Here is a 24,542-nt window from a genome sequence, read left to right on the forward strand (position 1 = left end):
AAAGGTGAGGAGTGAGCAGGAGCAGAATTGCATCCCTTTTGTGTGGCTTTTAGGTGCTCTTGCCAATGGGCCGAGTGGCAGGAAGGTAAATGCCTTGTCAAGCATGTGGTAACCAAATGGCTAGTGTTTTTGCCATGCTTGATCTGCTTGAGGCAAAGTTTGCAAATTGCAAAAGTGCGATCGACTGCACATGTGATAAAAATGGCCCAGGCAACTGAGCTATGGGAAGTGGGCCGGGAGATACTGTAACAGCTCCACAATGTGTTGAAATGGGGTGGCTGCTCCCTACTTTTCCATGATGGCTGCCTCGTTGGGGTTGTACCTCACCCTCACTCTCCTCCTCTACTCCATCCCGCACCCAAGTCATGTCAATAACCTCATCATTACCATCCTCTCTGACCTCTCTATCTTCATCATCACTGGAGCCATCTTGGCAATACACTGTGGCATGACTGCCAATTTGTTATTTACCAGTGTTCTTTCCTTTTTCTTTCTGTAGTCTCATGTTCCTACCTTCCTCAACCTTAGAACCAACATCAGAATCAAGTAATGCCTGTGCATCGTCAAGGAGCAAGTGGCTAATGCTCTGTTCAAATAACTCAATTGACTCCTCAATGCTTGGCATAGGGGCTTTGACAGCAGTAGCTGTGGACAAGGAGGCTGAATAGTCAACTCTGGCAGCTGTGGTGGACTTCGCACTAGTCTCTGCTTGGGTGATAGAGGATGAGGAGGATGCGTATGGTTTAGTAAGCCAGTCTACCACCTCCTCTGCATGCTGTGGCTAGATAGCACAGGGCAACATCCCTAAACAGAGGAAACGGTGCCCTGCCCGAGGATGAAATACTTCCACCTTTGCATGTGAACACAGATGCTGCTGGCCCTCTTACAGTGCCATGGGAATGTCTGCCTCTCCTTGTTGGCCTCCCAGACATGATGGGGGGGCTCTTTTCCAAAATAGGGTTGTGGAAATGTGTAATTGGATGCACTTTAATCAATGGAAAGTGCACTAACACATTTCAATATAATGCAGTAAAACTGCACTAATGCATTTCAATATACCACAGTAAAAGTGCACTAACACATTTCAATATACTGCAGTAAAAGTGCACTAACACACTTCAATACACTGCAGTAAATGTGCACTAAATCAATTCAATATACTGAAATAAAAGAGCTGTAACACTATATTAAATGGTTGCGCTATCACTATATTCACACTACACTGACACATTTCAATATACTGCAGTAAACCTGCCCTGACACACTGAACTGACACTACAGAAAAAATGAATGGTCGCACTATAACTATATTCACCCTACACTGATACTTAACACTCACAATAGCACACTTTAGCACACTAACCCACTAGTAGCAATGAATAGAGCTCTGTCCTAGCTATCTCCACTCCAGTATCACTCTGCAAATGGCTTCTCAGGTAAGGAACCTTTTTTTGTTTATAGCAATGAACAGAGCCCTGTTTTATCTATCTCCACTCCAATATCACACTGCAAGTGGCTGTTCTGGGAAGGAACCTTCTATAGTGTGGGGTGGGACTATGAGCATTGAATCATGATTGGATAGAGTCATCATGACTGTGTCCAATCATGGCTTTGACAGTGCTATGTGCCCTGATTGGGCAAAGCCTTCATTGCTTCAGCCAATCAGGGCTTCCAATTGTGGGGCATTCAGTAGGCTGAACAAACAGTCCCCCCCGCAACCATCTTTTGTGAGTAACATATTAATTTACGTTTATTGTAGAAATATTAACTATATAAGAAGTCAAAAACATTTCTCAAAAATAGCTTTTTTTTTTTTTCTGTGGCTACTGTACATGCTTTTTTTCTATAACAAAAATAAATGAAAAAGAAAATTGCCTGTGAAATGCTCTTCTCCTTCCATTGGGTGATTTTTTTTATTAATTTGATGAAAATGTTTACTAGAATTACTGTGAAAAAGATAAAAGTATTTTTTAAGTTATTTACTTGGTTTGAAAAATGTTACATGTGAATATAGCTGAGTTGAAATTAAAATAAATGATGCAGTGTATTAGCAAATAACACTTGATGTTGATTTTAGTTATGGGAAAAAATACTTTTAATAGCTGCTTTAAAGTTTAAACATATATAACTTTTAGACATGTAATGTTGTTCATTTTTTTTTCTTTTTTGCTAAATGTTTATAAATAGGTGCGTGTTTAAAAAAGCAAAACCGCAAGTCGAATGAAAAATGGTTGGGAGTTTAACCATTTGATTTAGTCTTTTTTTAAAAGGTTTGTAACTATCTATTGATTTTATAACTATGATAAGCCAATCACTTTTAAAAGAACTAAGAAAGCAGAATAAGGAGATAAAGTAGTAAAGGGAAATGGTAAATAGAATAGGGCTCTGTATTTCAGGTTTAGCCCATGATCAGCATCTAAGCCAGAGATATCAATGTAGGTTTATTATAAATATGTCATACATACAGGAGCAGCAGTAGATCAAATCAACAGAAGACACTATATGCACTATATAATAGGTAATAAAATGTGTGTAATTAATATTATTCAGTATTGATATATGTTTTTATCATCTCTTTACCCTCAACTGAAATGTTTGTTATACACAACTGTAATAACACAGAAGTGGACTAGTAGAAACCACAAAAGTGATGAAATAAGGAGAAAAGTGTAAATTATACATCAATGTTAAGTTAAAGAGATATCCTGCAGGGAGAACTGCCATCTTTTTACAAAGGTCCGGGTTATGTTTCTGCTGAGTAATTTTATTGACATTTACAGGTAAAGGAGGAACTAGAGGTATTACAATCCCAGAGCAAAGGTGTTGCTAAAGATTCAAACAAAAGTAAAACTTTTAAAAGAAATGAGACAATAATAAAAATAGGAATGCAGTATCTTAACTACAGCATTCTTTTTCAGCGCTATAAAAATTATTAATGCCCTTAGTTGTACCTCTTTTGGGCAAAATACTAGCACTATCTAGCTTGATCTGTGGTTGGACTCCATTTTAGCTAAAATTTATATCTTTACTTGTTATCTTACAGAAACAACTCATTGTATCTGTATCATGTCAATACTTCGGTGCCAGAACTGGTGATGATTTGTGTTGTAACTGTTCTGCAGGATCTGAGTATTTTAAATAAAGATATTATATATATATATATATATATATATATATATATATATATATATATATATTTATATATATATATATGTATATATATATATATATATATATATATACACACAGTACAGTACAGCACAGAGTGCAGTGGTCATGAATATGTGGTAGATCACATGTGTCAAACACAAGGCCAACTGGCCGAATCCGGCCCCCCTGGCCATTTCACGTGGCCCTTGAACCTCTCCCTCAGCTCCGCCCCCTAGCTTATTCCCAGGAGCAGCACACGGTAAGGAGGTTGCACTGTGGTGTAAAGGAGGGTAGGGGACCCTTGACTTCTGATAGTGGGGGGCTCTTGATATCTGATATAATTGAAACAAAAGTGATCCCCCTTAAAACTAGGGGCCTTAAGGGCAATAAGGACACTGATATCGTAAAAAAATATACATTTATTAAATCACATTAAAAATGTAGAAAACGTGTCATATACACACAAATACAAAAATTGCAAACAAATATTTTACCAAAGAAAATGATACCACAATTCATATGTATATAAAATTGCACATCCTGTTAGTTGAAGATATCGAAAATGCTCTTGTCTCCATAGCACCCAATGCGTTTTAGGTTCATACCCTTCATCAGGGGTGTAACGTCAGGAGATAGTATGCATTCATATTATTTGAAGCTGACATAAGTAGAGAAGCTACATCCATATTTGTATGTGGAGAACAGGTGTGGTTCCAACTGAAACCAATGTGGTAGGACGAATCAGCAGCATACTAAATGTAATAAGAAGAAAAGGAGGAAGGAAAAACCGCGGGAAAAAAAAGGGGGGGGGGTTCCGGATATCTCTGCGAAGGTGCCTCAAGGAGCCACAGGGTTACTAGTATGGATGAGCATGCTTGTCAGCAACGCTATCAGGGGGGATGAAGATTGAGAGGAATGTTCACCACTTTTTAGAATGGTTAACTCAGTATATAATAATGAAGAAATCTAAGCAGGTAGTCTCAGTTTCAAATATCCCACATAGAGGATCCTCTCTAGAAGTACAAATAACGTCCTCGGAGCCCTCTTGTCCTTGTAATTGGGGGTGGGGGTGCTCTATGCTTCTGCTTATAATTATTATGATAATAATACAATTATATGCTAGTTGAAAAGGATGGTCCCACACCAGTGGTATAATCCTCAAGAAACTTTATTGGAGACTACTCACAGAGAACATGGTTCTGCCCTGGTGTTCTGCCTGATCAGTCTCCACCAGAGTTTCTTGTGGATGATAGCAGTGGTGTGCAACTTTCCTTTTCAGACTTGCATAATTTCCTACGGGAGTGTGAGTTGGCTCTGTGCTGGTCTGCACCTGCCCTTCACAGCTTAATTATTTTATTACTAAAACCAGTAATAATTGAATGCAGAAGCAATTATATAATACGATCAAGAGTAGATGCATTTATATAGTCTTACAGGTACAACCGGCCCTTTGTGGGCAACCATAATGCTGATGCGGCCCCTGATTAAATTGAGTTTGACACTCCAGGGGTATATAGTCCATCATACACAGTGTAGTATTCAGGAGTATGAAATGTACAACAAAATGTTGTGCAGGGATCAAGAGTGTGTAATGCAGGTCTTATCAGTTCATAGGACACAGGGAGCAGGGCTCAGAAGTACATAACTCACAGGCTGCAGTGCTCAGGAGTATGCAGTGCACAGGGAGCAGGGCTCAGCTGTTCATAAGACACAGGGATCAGGACTGCACAGGGTAGAGGGCCCTTGAGTGCCCATCAAAGTGTGCTGGGCTCATAAATGTGTAATGCTGGGCTCAGCAGTTCATAATACACAGGGAGTAGGGCTCAGGAGTATGTAACTCATGGGAGGCAGGACTCAGGAGTGTGTAGTGAACAGGGTGCAGGGCTCAGGAGTGCATATTGTAAAGGACAGAGGGCTGGTGAGTGTTCATCACACAGTGTGTAGGGTTTAGAAATGTGTAATGCACAGGACACTGAATTCAGAAATGCCTGAGAGCAAAGTGTGGCGATCTTGGGAGTGCATATCACAGAGGGTGCAGAGCTCAGGTATGGGTAACACACAGGGCACTGGATTAAAGATTTCATGTTGCACAAGGCACAGGGCCTTGGAATGCAAATACCACAGGGATAACAGGGTAATGCACAATGTGTGGGGTTTAAAAGTACAGTAGGTAACAAATAGGCCAGAGTACAACAAAAAATGAACACCCTCCCCCAACCTCAAAATCCTCCATGGGTTAAGACCTCTTTCTGTATATTCCCCCAGTACAGAGCTCTCATCCCCCACCCCCAAATCCCCCCATACAGATCTCTTTCCCCTAAACCCTACAGTCACCCCAGTACAGAGCTCTCTCCCTCCTCCCCAAATTCTCCCCAAAGCTTTCACCTCCTCCCTTGATTCACTAGGTCTCCGACACTTTGTTCTTCACTGTGATAATGCTAAGACAAATTAACCACTTGCCTACAGGGCACTTTCACCCCCTTCCTGCCAAGGCCAATTTTCAGCTTTCAGCACTCTCACACTTTGAATGACAATTGCGCAGTCATGCTACACTGTACCCATACGAAATTTTTATCATTTTTTTCACACAAATAGAGCTTTCTGTTGGTGGTATTTAATCACCTCTGGGTTTTTTATTTCTTACAAAAAAAAAGAAAAAAGACAGAAAATTTTGAAAAAAAAGTTTTCTTATTTTCTGTGAGTAAATTTTGAAAATAAATAAATGTTTCTCCTTTACTGATGTGCGCTGATGAGGCTGCACTGATGGGCACTGATAGGCTGCACTGATGGGCACTGATAAGATGGCACTTATGGGCACTAATGAGGTGGCACTTATGGGCACTGATGAGGTGGCACTGATGAGGTGGCACTGATGAGGAGGTACTAATATGCCACACTGATGAGCACTGATAGGTGGCACTGATAGGTGGCACTGATGAGCACTGATAGGCGGAACTGATGAGCACTGATAGGTGGCACTGCTGGGCACTGAGAGGTGGCAATGCTGGGCACTGAGAGGCGGCACTGATGGGCGGCACTGATGGGCACTGAGAGGCGGAACTGATGGACACTGATGGGTGGCACTGATGGACACTGACGGGTGGCACTGATGAGCACTGTTGGGTGGCACTGATGAGCACTGATGGGCAGCACCATCAGTGCCCACACTCAGTGCCCATAGTGCTGCTAGTCAGTGCCCATCAGTGCCTTGATGAGCAGGCACAGATGGGCACTGACTGGCAGCACTATGGGCACTGATTGTGGGCACTGATGGGGGGCACTGATGGCGGGCACTGTGGGCACTTATGGTGGGCAGTTATGACATTTATTTCCTCTTGTGTAATCAGGGCACTGGTGATCAGTGCCCTGATTACATTTCTCTGTGTCGCTGAGCAGCTCACCTCTTCCTCACATGCAGTCTCTGTGTGAGGAAGGAGAGCTGGCAATTAGAGATGATCTCATATGTTTACATCTGAGATCATCTCTCATTGGACGTTCCGATCACGTGGTAAATGGTCGCTGTGATTGGCCATTCCCCACGATCTGTGATTGGCTGTGTCCAAGGGACACGGCCGACACAGATTTTCCCCCGATGCGCGCTCGCGGGAGCACGCGGGGAGCCTGTTACTGGGAGGCCATCTTTAAACGGAAATTAGAGCCTGCGTTGTAGCCGTCTTTCGGCTATAGCGCAGGCGGGAGGAGGTTAAACACATAAAGACAAGTAAAGTAAAGTTGTAAACATGCTGAGAATACAGTCTACTCATTCACTATGACTTGGTGATATTACTAATAATATATCTCAATAGGGAAAGAAAAATACCATGCTAGTATCCCAATAAATTTATATATCACATAAAATGTATTATACAAAACTTAAAAAAATACATAAGTAACCACATCCATGTGTTGTACCCAGGTAAAGTTCACACAGAGAATATTCCTGTTTTTAAAAAACTGGCCCACATAAGAAGCTTGACATGTTTTTTCGAAAACACTCTTTCTTCTTCAGGAATGCATTTGAACACATTTAATGTCCAGAACAGTGTAAATATAATAAAATAGGGTTAAAAGGGTTAAAAGACCATTCCTTTTACTATAGAATTCCAGGGAGTCAGCAACATGATAGCAGCAGGAAGCATGTAGTGGATCATGGACATACGCATGTGGCAGAAGTTACCAACAACTATTACCCCACATCAATAGAATATGCATATGCAAAACGAAGTTATATCCACTGGCATCTAATGATGTATGATCATTTAACATCGGTGGAGCACACTGGTCATGGGGAAGAATTACAACAGTGATTTTCACATATTTTTGTGCATTCAAACATGGAGCCTAAGCATTACATTACCAAAATAAAATAAATTGGCCTTAGATTGCCCCCCAGTGCTTTCTCCATTGCCCTTCCTGCATTTTTCCTGTACCTTGTGTCTGGATACTGTAGAGCGACCATGGCATCAGAAAAGCGCGCCGCCACCTCAAAAGCGGTATATGACCTGCTGGAGAACAGCTACAGCGATACAGATTCACTTGCAGAATGGAGTGATAGTGATTTGTGGGGAAGTTCGTCATCAGACGCAGATGATCCTGCGAATGTGCCCAGCGATGTGCAGACTTGGTGCTCGATCGACTGCGGTACAGAGCACGTAGCGGCCCCAAGGTTCCCGTTTACTAAAGCACCTGGTATCAAAGTGGTGGATGTTGAGGATGACAACCCCTTGGCATACCTTCAACTCTTTTTGACCGATGAGGTTATTGAAAAGATTGTTGTGGAAACTAATCGGTACCAGGAGCAACAAGCTGCAGCGCATCGGAGGTTTTTAAGGAGCAGGATGTGGGAACCAGTGACCAAAGAGGACATCTGGAAGTTTCTGGGCCTAATTATTCTGCAGGGAGTGGTGGGGAAGCCCCTGCAGAAGTGGTATTGGACCACCAACACTCCTTTTTTTGGCACGGTCATGTCGGAATACAAATTTTCGCTCATTATGAAGTATTTGCACTTTACAAATGATGAATTTGACGAGAATTCTCATCCAGCTCCAAAACTCAAAAAGATTTGGGACATTTATCAAATCATTTTGAAAAATTTCCAGCAGTCCTATGTGCCAGATAGAGACATTTGTATCAATGAAAGTCTAATGGCCTACAGGGGAAGACTCACCTGGATTCAGTATATTGCTTCCAAGAGAGCACGCTTTGGCATAAAGTCATTCATGCTATGTGAATCCAGCTCTGGATACATTTGGAATTCGGTCCTATACACCAGGAAGGAAACCAAATTCAACAAAAGGTTCAGCAGCTATGGAATGGCAAACACTTCAGTTCTTATGCTGATTGAGCCATTGCTGATTCAGGGGTACTGTGTCACCACAGACAATTTTTATACATCCCCAGAACTCTATGAGTTCCTTCTTCAAAACAAGACGGATGCGTATGGGACCATTAGAGCTAACCGGCGTGACATGCCCCCAACCTTTGCCAACAAAAAGCTCAAGGCAGGAGAAATAGTTGCCTGGCAGAAAGGAAAAATGATGGCACTGAGATGGCGCGACAAAAAAGATGTGTGCCTGATGAGTACCATTCACAACACCTCTACTCTCATGGTACACACAAAAGGTGGAAAAGATGTAATGAAACTACAACTAGTGATGGATTACAACAACACCATGGGAGGTGTGGACAGAGCTGACCAGGCCATGACTTTTTATCCGGCAATGCGGAAACAACAAAAAAAAATATTATAAAAAAATATTCAGGCATCTTCTTGAACAGTGTTTGTGGAACACATTTATTCTCCTAAAAAAGAAGAGTGACAGGCCTGTGGTTCATGCGGACTTTGTTTGGAAAATGACCGAACTGATATTTCTCAGGTACCAAACACCAACGGCTGTAAATAGATCCAGACGCCATGCTGCTGGTGTTGTGAACCCCGGTCGTCACTTTATGGACCACATTCCACCAACAGAAGAGAAGTCTGCACCCACAAGGATGTGTGTGGTTTGCTTTTCCAAACGTGACAACACTGGAAGTAAAATCTGAAAAGAAATGCGGTACTACTGTCCTGACTGTGATGTTGGACTTTGTGCTGTACCCTGTTTTAAAATTTTCCATACCCGGGACGTTTACTGAAGCAATATGACCACTAATATTGACCAAAAAAAATATCTGTTTTTTTGATTACGTTATTTACTATAATTTATTGAATAAAAAGTGTTATTATTATATTATTATTTGTTATTATTTTATAGTTATTTATTATATTATAATTTAGGATTTTGTGTTTCAAACGTTATCATACCCGAGATGTTATAAAGAACGCACAGTAAAAAATAGTTGGTTTGGGCTGCTCATCCTTAAGAATTACATGAAAAATAATGGTACCGCTTTCAGCACCTAAAATCCAAAATAATCATACCGCCAGGGAGGTTAAATAAAGCTCTATATGTCTCATAAAATCATAACAAGTTCATGTTGGTACAGTGATGCATAGTTACATAGTTAGCGAGGTTGAAAAAAGACACCAGTGCATCCAGTTCAACCTATGATAAATTGTGCATGACTGCACAATTATCATGCAAAGTGTGAAAGTGCTAAAAGCTGAAAATTAGCCTTGGCAGGAAGGGGTACGAAAGGGCCCAGTGTTGAAGTGGTTAATGATTTTCAAATATCATGTAAATTAGTAAACAGGGTCATGACGCATTTTGTCAGCTCGTATCTGACGTCATGACTAGTCCCGTGGCATTCTGTTATACTTTACGGACTCCCCCTATGCTTATGAGTCTATGGGTGGCAATGCGTTGTGTGCACTGCCGCCAAGGGGATGGAGCTGAGTCCAATATACACACACATATATATGTGTTTGTATACCGGCCTGGTGGTCCATGTCTTTAGAGGCTGATGGAGCCCCCTTCTATCGCTTATGATATTTCTTTTTTCATATGTATACCCTACAGAGACTTATAAGTCTACTCGGAGACCTGAATCTGGTTTTTCACCTCTCCGGGGGTATCATATTGGCCCCTATGTCCAAACTGTCGGTTCCCATCGTCTGACCAATATGCAAGCTCTGGCACACATTTCGGTAGGTAATGATTCCTGTATAACTATCAATAACTATACCACAGCTAACAATAACGATTTACATATACACATGATTGTCTATAGACAGAATTAAATAATATCTGTTATGAGCATTCAATGATATAGACAACGATTTACTTGGCACGGTCTGTGGAATATTCCACAGCATCCAAATAAGCTGATTACGCATGTTTATCAGTATTATATGTATCCTCTACCATCTAGGCCATGCTACCTTTTCTGCCTTGTGGTCGTCCATGCCTGCCAGCGGGACGCTAGTTGGCATCCAGCACCTATACTCCGGATGTTTTGATCCATCAGTCTCATTACTGGGAGCACCCACATATGCCTCGGCCTGTATGCTAATGTAGATGAATTTTGTCTTTTTATATTTATGTAAGTAATCTTGTTGAAATTGTGATTGAATACATGACGTATACGTGTCACAAGTTGGAGGGGCCGCGGCCGAACACTCCACACTTGACACACACTGATATTCGAAATAGTAAAATGGCATGAAGATAAAATGTAAACCGTGACATTTAAGTATAATAACTCTGTACTCTTCTTGTCATCTTTCTAGTTGTTCATTATTAAGCTCTATCCCTTATGCCCCTGAGGAAGCGGTACACACCGCGAAACATGTCGGGTAGTGGAGCTTGGATCCATTAGAGGGCTACACACTGGCTTTGGTCATCCAAGCTGGTTGTGACCTCGGATGAGTCCGCCCACACAGTCAAGGATTTGACCTTATGATGACATTGTATTAATGTTTGCTACTATGGGTATTTTTATACTGTCCTTTAACATTATTGTTCATTTTTGTTTGTCCCGTTGTTGGGAAATCTATGTAAACAATAAAGTAAAACTTTTTAGATAAATTGTAGATCACACATTTTTGTGTTGTATTGGTTGACAAACGGTACCCTTCAAAATCCCAACCCACGCCCCAATGTTCGATACTCTCTCTATCCTGATTAGGGATGAGGTACCTTAGGATTTAATATATCAATCCAACGAGCTAATTTTGCTAAGATACGTGAATTAGTTCATTCAGCAAATCAGGAAGTCTTATTCTTTAGATTGGCATTTATTAACTATTAACAACTTATATAGTGTTGATGCTACATTATTCTACTTTGTTTCAAAATTCCATATTTAAAACTGTTTAACATATTCCTTTTAGGATTTCAGCCTGTTAGATACTGCAAAAAGAGATAATTCAGCAATTGTCAAGGGTTGAAAAAATATATATGTGTAGCACAAATCTGCCCTCTACTGGTGATACAAATATATCCCCTGCGCACAAGTGACCTCAAAACAAGTCTTAAACAGACAATACCGCAGCTACTTTAAGAAAGAAAATGTGTAGAAGTATACTCAAATATATATCGTCCCTTGGAACATATACAATGGTATAAGTAGCGCAGGTATAATTGAGGAGAAATGACGTAGTTAAAACCAGTCACATCTTATTATAGTCCTTAAACGTCCATCAGTGGCAAAATTTCAAAACAAGGGGTTAATTCCTCCAGCAATAGTCCAATCCACCAAGTGAGAAACACCACCAAGTGTTGGGGTCACCACTGCTCTACACCTCCACCGATGTGATAATGGGGGGAATGGCAACTCACCAGAAGCTGTGGCCCACCTATTTGCATAGGACAGGCAAACAAGCTGTTGTAACACAAATCCCACTCAGGAGCGATTACTGCTGCTATTACTGGATTTCAATCTCGGGTAGTCACGTGTCTCCCTTCTCCTCCCGATAATTGCTCAAATGGTGAACATAGGGGGAAAGAAGGAACCGCACTAGTGTGATATTGTTTCACCCATCAGATAATTTATTCAAAAAAACCCCAATACAAATGTACTCACAAACGCATTAAAACCATATGCCTTCAATATCCTAGTAGATATCAGTGCTACGGGTACCGTGGTATGCTGTGTCGATCCTGCTCACCCTCTCCACGCTGGTGTCTCGGATCTCCAAAGCTGCCGCTCGTGTCCCCCGTGCACTTCCGGTCGCCGTAAGGTTCATGCACTGACGCGTTTCGTCATTTCCGACTTTTTCAAAGGGCGTGAACCTTACGGCACGGCGTCCGATTATATAGGAGTGTCTGCTGAAGGTTTTGACGAGGATCTAATGACCCGCCCTCATATGTAAATTGGGCCGCTCCATGACAGCGAGCACTTCCGCCCACACCGGACCGCTGAAAAGGTCCTACATCCTGCTTGTCTTGCCCATACTTAGGTCCTATTCCCGTAAGGCTACACTACACGATTATCTGGTTTCCCATTAGTCATACAATGTGCAGTGGGCGGTCGTACCAAATACAGTATACAGCCGCCGTTATCATAATTGTATTACATTAATCTACGGTGTCCCATTGATTAGAATGATATACATTTAGGTGGTCTTGTGAATACAAGACATACCCATATACCGTCAGCATGCTCCTCCCATATTCATGTAATAATAAATATACAATGAAATACAGGCTAATTATCCTTATACACCTCATAATAATGTGCATATCAAAAATTACATAGAAAATTACATAAAAATCACATTCACAATATCTACTACACTCCCCATAACAGACAGTGTAAGTAACAATAAATTAAAAATTTTTTTGTAAAATTCCATAAAATTAAAAATGAAATTGAAAATAAAATTGAAAATAAAATTGTGCAACACTCAATGTCCAATACCACATGTGTGGTCACGAATGATTTCCCAAAAGATGCCAACCAATGCAACACATCAGAAGTCGATATGGATAATAGTGGGATCCAATAGGAATCCACACACAGCAATTAAATTATATTATATATAAAAGGTCTAAAATTTAAAGTTAAAATTTTAAAATTTAAAATTAAAACACTTATTAAATGGTCTCAAAACCTGATACTCATACTACAATCCCATTTTCTAAAAAGATCTTTAAGGGTTAAAAAATACAATTAGAACTGTAAACTACAACAAAGGTGCATTCTCCCCCTATGTACTGTCCATCAAAGATCACTGATGAAACAGTTCAGGTCCAAATCTATGTTTAACCCTTTGGGGATCAGGGCCTGGGTGAGAAAAATCCATCTGGTTTCGCATTTGGATAGTTCTCGAACCCAGTTAGATCCCCTCCAGGATGGAGTCACCCTCTCTACACCCCAAAACTGTAGATCAGTGGGGTCCTGGTTATGATGCCTCCTAAAATGCTCCGATACGCTGTGGTCCTTAAAGCCATTTATAATGTTTGTGATGTGTTCACCTACACGTTTCTTAACGGTCCTTTTTGTTCTACCAATGTAAATTAAATTACACGGACACATTAAGGCATATACTACGTGTGTGGTGTCACAAGTTATTAAACTTTGAATTTTAAACTGTTTCCCTATAGCTGGGACCTCAAACACTTCCCTTTTCCTCAAATTATTTTTAGTGAATGAGCACGCCTGACAACGCCCACATTTGTGGAAGCCTTTCCTATCAGGGAAGAAGGTAACGTTTGGGGGGTCCAAAACCTTTTTTACCACTCTGTCCCCAAAATTGGGGGCTTTACGGTATATAAAGGAGGGGTTAGTTGGAAGAACTGGGCCTAGTACCCTATCTTTTAAAAGCATAGGCCAGTGCTTTTCAAAAATTGCCTCAACATTTCTGTAGTCACTTGAAAAGTCCGAGAGGAAACTCCATTCCTTCCCATTATCTACAGACTTGGTTTTGTTTTTTAAAACCTCAGATCTAGGCAACTCGAGAATCTTTTTAATCTCTAAATCCAACTTATCTTCCTCGTATCCTTTTTGAATGAACCTCTCTTTGATAACAGCTGATTGTGTCATGAAATCATCATCAAACGTACAGTTACGCTTCACCCTCATGAGTTGGCCCCTGGGAATGTTCTTCAACCACGTAGGGTGGTGGCCACTCATGATGGAAAGGTAACTGTTACGATCTGTTTTTTTAAAAAAGACCTTTGTTGCAAACCCTGTAAAATGTCTAAAAATGGTCACATCTAAAAATTGTATACTTGTCCTGTCCCAATGAAATTCCAGCTTGATATTATTGGGATTGGAATTTAGATGGGACATAAATAGTAACAGAGACTCCTCCGAGCCTTCCCATATGAACAGGATATCGTCGATGAACCGTTTGTAATAACGTAATTCGTTTTTTTGTTGGTTAAATACAAATTTGTCCTCCCATTCAGCCATAAAGATGTTCGCCAAGCTGGGAGCAAATTTGGCTCCCATGGCGACACCTGTCTTCTGACTGAAAAAATAATCCTGAAACCAAAAATAATTATGCGAGAGACAGAAATCCAACGCTTTATGGATGAATCTCTTTTGTTCAAAGGGAATCTCATCCCTCTTACTCAAAGCCCAATTAAGGGCCAACAGAGCATCATCATGCTGGATGATGGTGTACAGCGAGGACACATCGGCCGTCACTAGGAAGGTCGATGAGTCCTCGCCCAACAACACATCATCCAGCGTTAACAACAAGTCTTTAGTGTCCTTCAAGAAGGCTCTCGTAGTCAACAAATTTGTCAAGATATTGGCCCAACCTAGCGGTGACGGACCCAATTCCATTAACAATTCCACGTCCTTATGAATTTTGGGAAGCGTGTATATTGTGGGTATCCTACACACACTAGGGGTCAAATATCTTTTCTCCTTTTTTGTTAAGGCATATGTCCTATAACCAAACTCAACCAGGTTTTTCAGTTCCTCATCAAACCTGGATGTCGGATCGGCGGACAGCTTGATATAAGTTTTCTCGTCATTAAGCATACTAGACAATTGATGGTGGTAAAAGCTTTTATCAAGTATTACCACTCCCCCTCCCTTGTCCGCTGGTCTAATAATGATCTCTTTCCTTTTTTCCAAGGATTCAAGACCTTCTGTAATATGCCGCATGCTATTCTGAATTTTCCTAGTGTTGGGAATTAACTCCTGCAAGTCTTCCAGAACTGAATTTTTAAAGACTTCCACATAGTGATTGTTGTTCACTTGAGGGTTCATGGTGGATTTGTTTTTTAAACCACTATTCAACATTGATCCCCGGTTCCCATTATTCGCAGAGGTGTTAGAATTATTACTCACTGAGATGATGGGGTTATTCAAAAAGTGCTTTTTCAGGTTCAATTTTCTAATGAACTTATGAGTGTCAATGTACACATTAAACTTATTGACAGCCCGTTTTGGTGCACATTTTAATCCCTGATCCAGCACATATAATTCTTTCTGAGTCAGTTCCACTTGGCTCAGATTGAAAATCCCTTGGTTTAGAGTTCCCTTCTCCTTTTTCTTGTGCTGGACTCTACGTCCAGCTCTGACTCCTCTTCCTGTGTGTTGCTTTCTACCGGTCTTCCACCCCCAATTGGAGATCGCACCAAGGTAATTGGAATACCTATGGCCCAGGGAATAGACAGTGGACTGAGGTCCCCCAAAGAGGGAAGTCCAATAGGGGATTCGGCAATGGAAGACGAGGGAGGGGTAAAAGTGGAACTACCACTCATCCACAATATAGTGGTCACCCTAATCCTAATTTCATACAATTACTACCAACCCCTGGCAGATTATGGAACATCTAATGGCCAACCCTCAAGGAATGGGCCTTTTTTAGGGAGAGGGAGGGGACGGGGGAGACGCCGCCCCTTCCAACACTCACATCCAGGGGGCCCAGGAAGACCGGTAGAAAGCAACACACAGGAAGAGGAGTCAGAGCTGGACGTAGAGTCCAGCACAAGAAAAAGGAGAAGGGAACTCTAAACCAAGGGATTTTCAATCTGAGCCAAGTGGAACTGACTCAGAAAGAATTATATGTGCTGGATCAGGGATTAAAATGTGCACCAAAACGGGCTGTCAATAAGTTTAATGTGTACATTGACACTCATAAGTTCATTAGAAAATTGAACCTGAAAAAGCACTTTTTGAATAACCCCATCATCTCAGTGAGTAATAATTCTAACACCTCTGCGAATAATGGGAACCGGGGATCAATGTTGAATAGTGGTTTAAAAAACAAATCCACCATGAACCCTCAAGTGAACAACAATCACTATGTGGAAGTCTTTAAAAATTCAGTTCTGGAAGACTTGCAGGAGTTAATTCCCAACACTAGGAAAATTCAGAATAGCATGCGGCATATTACAGAAGGTCTTGAATCCTTGGAAAAAAGGAAAGAGATCATTATTAGACCAGCGGACAAGGGAGGGGGAGTGGTAATACTTGATAAAAGCTTTTACCACCATCAATTGTCTAGTATGCTTAATGACGAGAAAACTTATATCAAGCTGTCCGCCGATCCGACATCCAGGTTTGATGAGCAACTGAAAAACCTGGTTGAGTTTGGTTATAGGACATATGCCTTAACAAAAAAGGAGAAAAGATATTTGACCCCTAGCGTGTGTAGGATACCCACAATATACACGCTTCCCAAAATTCATAAGGACGTGGAATGTCCTCCAGCCCGTCCTATTGTTAATGGGATTGGGTCCGTCACCGCTAGGTTGGGCCAATATCTTGACAAATTTCTCCAACCCAGTGTGTTGACTACGAGAGCCTTCTTGAAGGACACTAAAGACTTGTTGTTAACGCTGGATGATGTGTTGTTGGGCGAGGACTCATCGGCCTTCCTAGTGACGGCCGATGTGTCCTCGCTGTACACCATCATCCAGCATGATGATGCTCTGTTGGCCCTTAATTGGGCTTTGAGTAAGAGGGATGAGATTCCCTTTGAACAAAAGAGATTCATCCATAAAGCGTTGGATTTCTGTCTCTCGCATAATTATTTTTGGTTTCAGGATTATTTTTTCAGTCAGAAGACAGGTGTCGCCATGGGAGCCAAATTTGCTCCCAGCTTGGCGAACATCTTTATGGCTGAATGGGAGGACAAATTTGTATTTAACCAACAAAAAAACGAATTACGTTATTACAAACGGTTCATCGACAATATCCTGTTCATATGGGAAGGCTCGGAGGAGTCTCTGTTACTATTTATGTCCCATCTAAATTCCAATCCCAATAATATCAAGCTGGAATTTCATTGGGACAGGACAAGTATACAATTTTTAGATGTGACCATTTTTAGACATTTTACAGGGTTTGCAACAAAGGTCTTTTTTAAAAAAACAGATCGTAACAGTTACCTTTCCATCATGAGTGGCCACCACCCTACGTGGTTGAAGAACATTCCCAGGGGCCAACTCATGAGGGTGAAGCGTAACTGTACGTTTGATGATGATTTCATGACACAATCAGCTGTTATCAAAGAGAGGTTCATTCAAAAAGGATACGAGGAAGATAAGTTGGATTTAGAGATTAAAAAGATTCTCGAGTTGCCTAGATCTGAGGTTTTAAAAAACAAAACCAAGTCTGTAGATAATGGGAAGGAATGGAGTTTCCTCTCGGACTTTTCAAGTGACTACAGAAATGTTGAGGCAATTTTTGAAAAGCACTGGCCTATGCTTTTAAAAGATAGGGTACTAGGCCCAGTTCTTCCAACTAACCCCTCCTTTATATACCGTAAAGCCCCCAATTTTGGGGACAGAGTGGTAAAAAAGGTTTTGGACCCCCCAAACGTTACCTTCTTCCCTGATAGGAAAGGCTTCCACAAATGTGGGCGTTGTCAGGCGTGCTCATTCACTAAAAATAATTTGAGGAAAAGGGAAGTGTTTGAGGTCCCAGCTATAGGGAAACAGTTTAAAATTCAAAGTTTAATAACTTGTGACACCACACACGTAGTATATGCCTTAATGTGTCCGTGTAATTTAATTTACATTGGTAGAACAAAAAGGACCGTTAAGAAACGTGTAGGTGAACACATCACAAACATTATAAATGGCTTTAAGGACCACAGCGTATCGGAGCATTTTAGGAGGCATCATAACCAGGACCCCACTGATCTACAGTTTTGGGGTGTAGAGTGGGTGACTCCATCCTGGAGGGGATCTAACTGGGTTCGAGAACTATCCAAATGCGAAACCAGATGGATTTTTCTCACCCAGGCCCTGATCCCCAAAGGGTTAAACATAGATTTGGACCTGAACTGTTTCATCAGTGATCTTTGATGGACAGTACATAGGGGGAGAATGCACCTTTGTTGTAGTTTACAGTTCTAATTGTATTTTTTAACCCTTAAAGATCTTTTTAGAAAATGGGATTGTAGTATGAGTATCAGGTTTTGAGACCATTTAATAAGTGTTTTAATTTTAAATTTTAAAATTTTAACTTTAAATTTTAGACCTTTTATATATAATATAATTTAATTGCTGTGTGTGGATTCCTATTGGATCCCACTATTATCCATATCGACTTCTGATGTGTTGCATTGGTTGGCATCTTTTGGGAAATCATTCGTGACCACACATGTGGTATTGGACATTGAGTGTTGCACAATTTTATTTTCAATTTTATTTTCAATTTCATTTTTAATTTTATGGAATTTTACAAAAAAATTTTTAATTTATTGTTACTTACACTGTCTGTTATGGGGAGTGTAGTAGATATTGTGAATGTGATTTTTATGTAATTTTCTATGTAATTTTTGATATGCACATTATTATGAGGTGTATAAGGATAATTAGCCTGTATTTCATTGTATATTTATTATTACATGAATATGGGAGGAGCATGCTGACGGTATATGGGTATGTCTTGTATTCATCACAAGACCACCTAAATGTATATCATTCTAATCAATGGGACACCGTAGATTAATGTAATACAATTATGATAACGGCGGCTGTATACTGTATTTGGTACGACCGCCCACTGCACATTGTATGACTAATGGGAAACCAGATAATCGTGTAGTGTAGCCTTACGGGAATAGGACCTAAGTATGGGCAAGACAAGCAGGATGTAGGACCTTTTCAGCGGTCCGGTGTGGGCAGAAGTGCTCGCTGTCATGGAGCGGCCCAATTTACATATGAGGGCGGGTCATTAGATCCTCGTCAAAACCGTAGGCAGACACTCCTATATAATCGGACGCCGTGCCGTAAGGTTCACGCCCTTTGAAAAAGTCGGAAATGACGAAACGCTTCAGGGCATGAACCTTACGGCGACCGGAAGTGCACGGGGGACACGAGCGGCAGCTTTGGAGATCCGAGACACCAGCGTGGAGAGGGTGAGCAGGATCGACACAGCATACCACGGTACCCGTAGCACTGATATCTACTAGGATATTGAAGGCATATGGTTTTAATGCGTTTGTGAGTACATTTGTATTGGGGTTTTTTTGAATAAATTATCTGATGGGTGAAACAATATCACACTAGTGCGGTTCCTTCTTTCCCCCTATGTTCACCATTTGAGCAATTATCGGGAGGAGAAGGGAGACATGTGACTACCCGAGATTGAAATCCAGTAATAGCAGCAGTAATCGCTCCTGAGTGGGATTTGTGTTACAACAGCTTGTTTGCCTGTCCTATGCAAATAGGTGGGCCACAGCTTCTGGTGAGTTGCCATTCCCCCCATTATCACATCGGTGGTGGTGTAGAGCAGTGGTGACCCCAACACTTGGTGGTGTTTCTCACTTGGTGGATTGGACTATTGCTGGAGGAATTAACCCCTTGTTTTGAAATTTTGCCACTGATGGACGTTTAAGGACTATAATAAGATGTGACTGGTTTTAACTACGTCATTTCTCCTCAATTATACCTGCGCTACTTATACCATTGTATATGTTCCAAGGGACGATATATATTTGAGTATACTTCTACACAAATTGTCAAGGGTCGCGGATCATCATACAACAGTGTCAAAGCCTTATCAGATCTGGTGAGGAGCCAGCTACTTTGTTAAAACAGCATTAGCCTAAACATGTGGTTCTCCTTATAGAACTCATTATTACAAGTAGATCTACCTCTTTAAGCAAATGTATATAAATTTGAATGTGACTGGTGACTTTAGACAACGTAAGTGCTTATTTAGTAAAACATATTAGCAAGTAATATAGATTATAGTAATTATTATTATAGTAATTAGATTTTAAGTAAAAGAATGGCTGAATGATTGAATGACATATTTCTTAATGGAGTAGAGTAAATGGTGCCAAATATCAGAGTGCTATAATTTTGAGCTCAAAAGAAAGCAATGGAGTAACAATCAGCATCCCCAAAATTAGATTCTCCAACGCCAATGAATTCAGACCTATAGGTTGCACACCCCTGTCCTGGAGGTAGAAGGGGTTTAACCTTCCTAGCGGTATTCCCAAGCGTGGCTCGGGGTTAAATTTCAGAGCCAAAAGCGGTAACCCCGAGCCACACTCGGGGTACCGCCAGAAGCATCGCTGGATCCTGTAAGAGAGGTTTCTTACCTTGTCACCGGGATCCAGCGATGTGTCTCGGCGGTGTCTCGCGCGGATCTTCCTCCCGATCGCCTCCGTGCCCCGGCTTCCGTCTCCTGCGACGTGACGTTCGCAGGGGGGTGGAACCGGCGCCAAATTCAAATGTAAAAACACACCAAACAAACTGATACCATTCAAAATAAAAAAAAAATACATTAGTTTGCCCCCCAGTGCCCTTTCCTGCAGCTTTACTGTACTTTTTATGTATATATATATATATATATATATATATATATATATATATATATATATATATATATATATACAGTATATATATATATATAAATATACATATATATATATGTGTGTGTGTATATATATATATATATATATATATACGTAATTCTTGTGAATGAGCAGCCCAAACCAACTGTATACATTATATATATGTATTTAATATATGTATACATACATATATATATATATATATATATATAATATATATAATAAATGTATACAGTTGGTTTGGGCTGCTCATTCACAAGAATTACATGCAAAATAATGGTACCGCTTTCAGCACCTAAAATCCAAAAGAATCATACCGCCAGGGAGGTTAATGGAATTACCTTGTATCATATGCAATGATAGCTTCTACAGCCACTGTATGACATTTAGGACATAACTTTCTAAAGTTATTGCAACTTTCTACTTTAAAGTCTTGTATTCTTACCAAAGGTAAAAAAAAAACCCTCTTTTGTGCACGTCATAAATCATATGCTTTGCTGGTATATGAAAAAATCTGAAAAAGGTAAAGCTACATTTTATTAGTGTTGCTTATATACATGCTGGTTTGTAGTGAATACACTTTTATCACAGATCCATTGCAAAAGCCTCAGAAAAACCTGTCAACTATGTGATGAATTATGTGGCAACAAAAAAGGAGAGTTAACAACACTGAAGGGGAAATAATGAGTCTGAAGTAAAAGCATAAGGACAGAACTGTGTTATCTTTAGACAGTTTCAAACTCCTGCATATATTGTAAAGCTATTTATAGGCTCCTTTTTATACAATGGTATTATATAGAAAGAAATACATTTTAAGAAAAATCAGGACATGTGAGAATAAGAAATCAATGCAATGCAAAAAAAGGTTCTTACTGTACAATTCAAGCAAAAAATGGATTGATAGGAAATGTGAAAATGTTATGAACATGAGTGTAAGAGTGCTGTCACAATTTTTAGTGCTATAAACAGGGCAAGATATATTATTTTGGTTAGCACTGCTTTGATTTTTCCTGGTTATTTAGTATCCTTTGTTTAGCATTGCATACAATTAATACATTCTTCAAGTTTAATTTGCTCACATTCTTAAAGTAGTTGTAAAGTCAGAAGGTTTTTTTATTCTAATGCATTCTATACATTAAGATAAAAAAACCTTCTGTGTGCTCCCCTCAGCCCCCCTAAAACTTACCTGGACCCATATCTATCCAACGATGTGCACAACTGCCTCGGCCGTCTGATACTTTCCCTCCTAAATGACGGAGACACAGCAGCAGCGCTATTGGGTCCCACAGCTGTCATTCAAAGTCAGTAGCCAGGAGAGAGAGGGGCGGGGCCAGAAGCAATTATCAGATGTTTTTCTGCACTTGTACACTATGAAAGATGTTGACACTGACAGATGTCACAATGGAGCACTATTGCAGATATTTTTTGCACTGGTACAGATGTTCATGGGGACACTGTGACATATGTTTTGTGCACTAGTACAGATGTGATGAGGACACTGTGACAGATGTTTTTGTGCACTGGTGCAGACGTGATGGGGCACTGTGGCAGATGTTTTGTGCACTGGTACAGATGTGATGGGACATGGACAGATGTTTTGTGCACTGGTACAAATGTTATGGGGCACTGTGACAGATGTTTTGTGCACTGGTACAGATGTGTTTGGGCACTGTGATATATGTTTTGTGCACTAGTACATATGTAATGGGACAGATGTGACAGATGTTTTGTGCACTAGTACAGATGTTTATTGGGGCAGGGACAGTGGTGCTTGCTGTACGGTGTGTGGGGATCTGTGACAGCTCTGTGTGTAAAATCATAAAATCATCCCTTACACACAAAGGTTTTAGAACTGCTAAATTCCCCTGCTCCCACCCCCCGCACTGAGCTCTCATTGAGCTCAGTGGAGAAAACTGACACAGAGATACGTGTCTCTGTTTACTCAGTCAAGGCTGTGATTGGACAAAGCCCTCCCGTGATCGGGAGGGCCAGTCACAGTGCCCATGTCCTGGTACAGTCTTGGCTATGTCCTGTGATTGCAGCCATCACAGGATTGTGCCACTGCATGGCCTCACGGCCATTCTGAGGGATGTACGGATACGTCAACTCAGAATGGTGAAGCTCTTACCCGGCTGTTTATGTACATTGGCTGGGTGGAAAGCAGTTAAAGAGGTGGCATCTCCCAAAGAGTCATATGAGAAGGTCCATTCATGTTTGCAATTCTTCCACTATCCTCAAAATAAAGGAGAATAATTCAGATAATACAGAGAGGAGGGCTCCCTACCTATTTTGATTCCCAAGTAAGTGATACATTTACTAGCTATTGGGAAAAAGGAAGAAGAGGTCCAAGTATAACTTTTAGATGGAGTCAGTGGGAGAACATTATTCTTTTTCTTTTAAATAATAATTTTGAATAAATATTTTGCAAGGTTACATTCGGAAAGCCCATAGTCTGGGACACTTAAATTCAATATATCAGAACAATAGTAATACATTAAAAAGACAATCATTTCTGATACTTTGACAAACAATAAACATATTTCTTACAACCTGTTCATCAAAAACATCTATACTTATGTAACCCTTTTTTCACTTCGACAAAAAGTCTGCCCAAATACAAGACAAGACAAAATAAGCAATAAAAAAAAAAAAAAAGAGGAGAGAAAAAAAATTCTAAAGCATGTCTATCTATTTCTCTTACAATCTATCTATCTGGGGGACCCCTCAATGGCTTGAAAAAAAAAAAAGACATTGTATCCATGCCATCATATCAGACCCACACTGTAAAGTACAATCTATTTATAGGAAGGATCCCAAAGCGTCTGAGCCTAAGAACTCAATCCATAGAGACTAAACGGCTATGTATACTTGCTGTTAGTTCCTCCATTCTCCTTAAATGATTCAACACGACTATTATCCACTCTTTAATAGTAGGAGCATTAGTTTTCCAGTGTCTAGGTATAAGTATTCATGCTGCGGGGAGAAGAAAGCGAAGCAGTCCCTTTTTAATCTCTCCCTTAGAACTGGGAAAAATAGACAACACAGCCATTTCCGGCTATTTTTGATATGATTATATTAAAAAAGAATAGCGCACACATGCAAAAGAAATTACCAAATTTGAAGACAATCCATAAATAAAAAATGGGGATTTGGTCCCACCATATGGCCATATAGTGCTCAAGCCCACCACTACGTCAAAGTACCCCATTATCAGTGGGTCCTACACTATCCATGAACACAGATTGCCAAAATGTTATAATCCGGGGACAGGTCCACCAAATTTCATTGTGCCTTTATCTCCCCCACAGTGCGAACACTTTTTAGGATAGTTTGAGGACATTCTATGGAGACTCACAGGGCATCTATGCTACCTGATTAGTATTTTATAGTTCTTTTCTTGTATATACGTGAAAAACTTGATTTAAAGGTTAGGAAGAATGACTTCTTTCAGGCTTCTACTGTGATCTTATGGCCCAATTCCCTCTCCCAATCTCTGATGTAGTATGGATAGTTAGGAAATGCATGGGATAGCAATGTACCATATATTTTAGAAATAATGTGGTAACACTCTAAAAGCCCAGTACAAAGGGATTCAAATGGAGTTAGTTCCCTATGTAGGGAACCCTTATTTGATACTTGTGTATAAAAGTGCTGGAGCTGAAAATAATGTAGCCAACGAGCCGGGTAGTTACATTCTGCGGTTGCTATTATATTAAACAATTGGAGTCCC

The sequence above is a fragment of the Pelophylax lessonae genome (assembly GCF_965119305.1).
Source record: "Pelophylax lessonae genome assembly, chromosome: 2".
In the NCBI taxonomy this organism is placed as follows: Eukaryota; Metazoa; Chordata; class Amphibia; order Anura; family Ranidae; genus Pelophylax; species Pelophylax lessonae.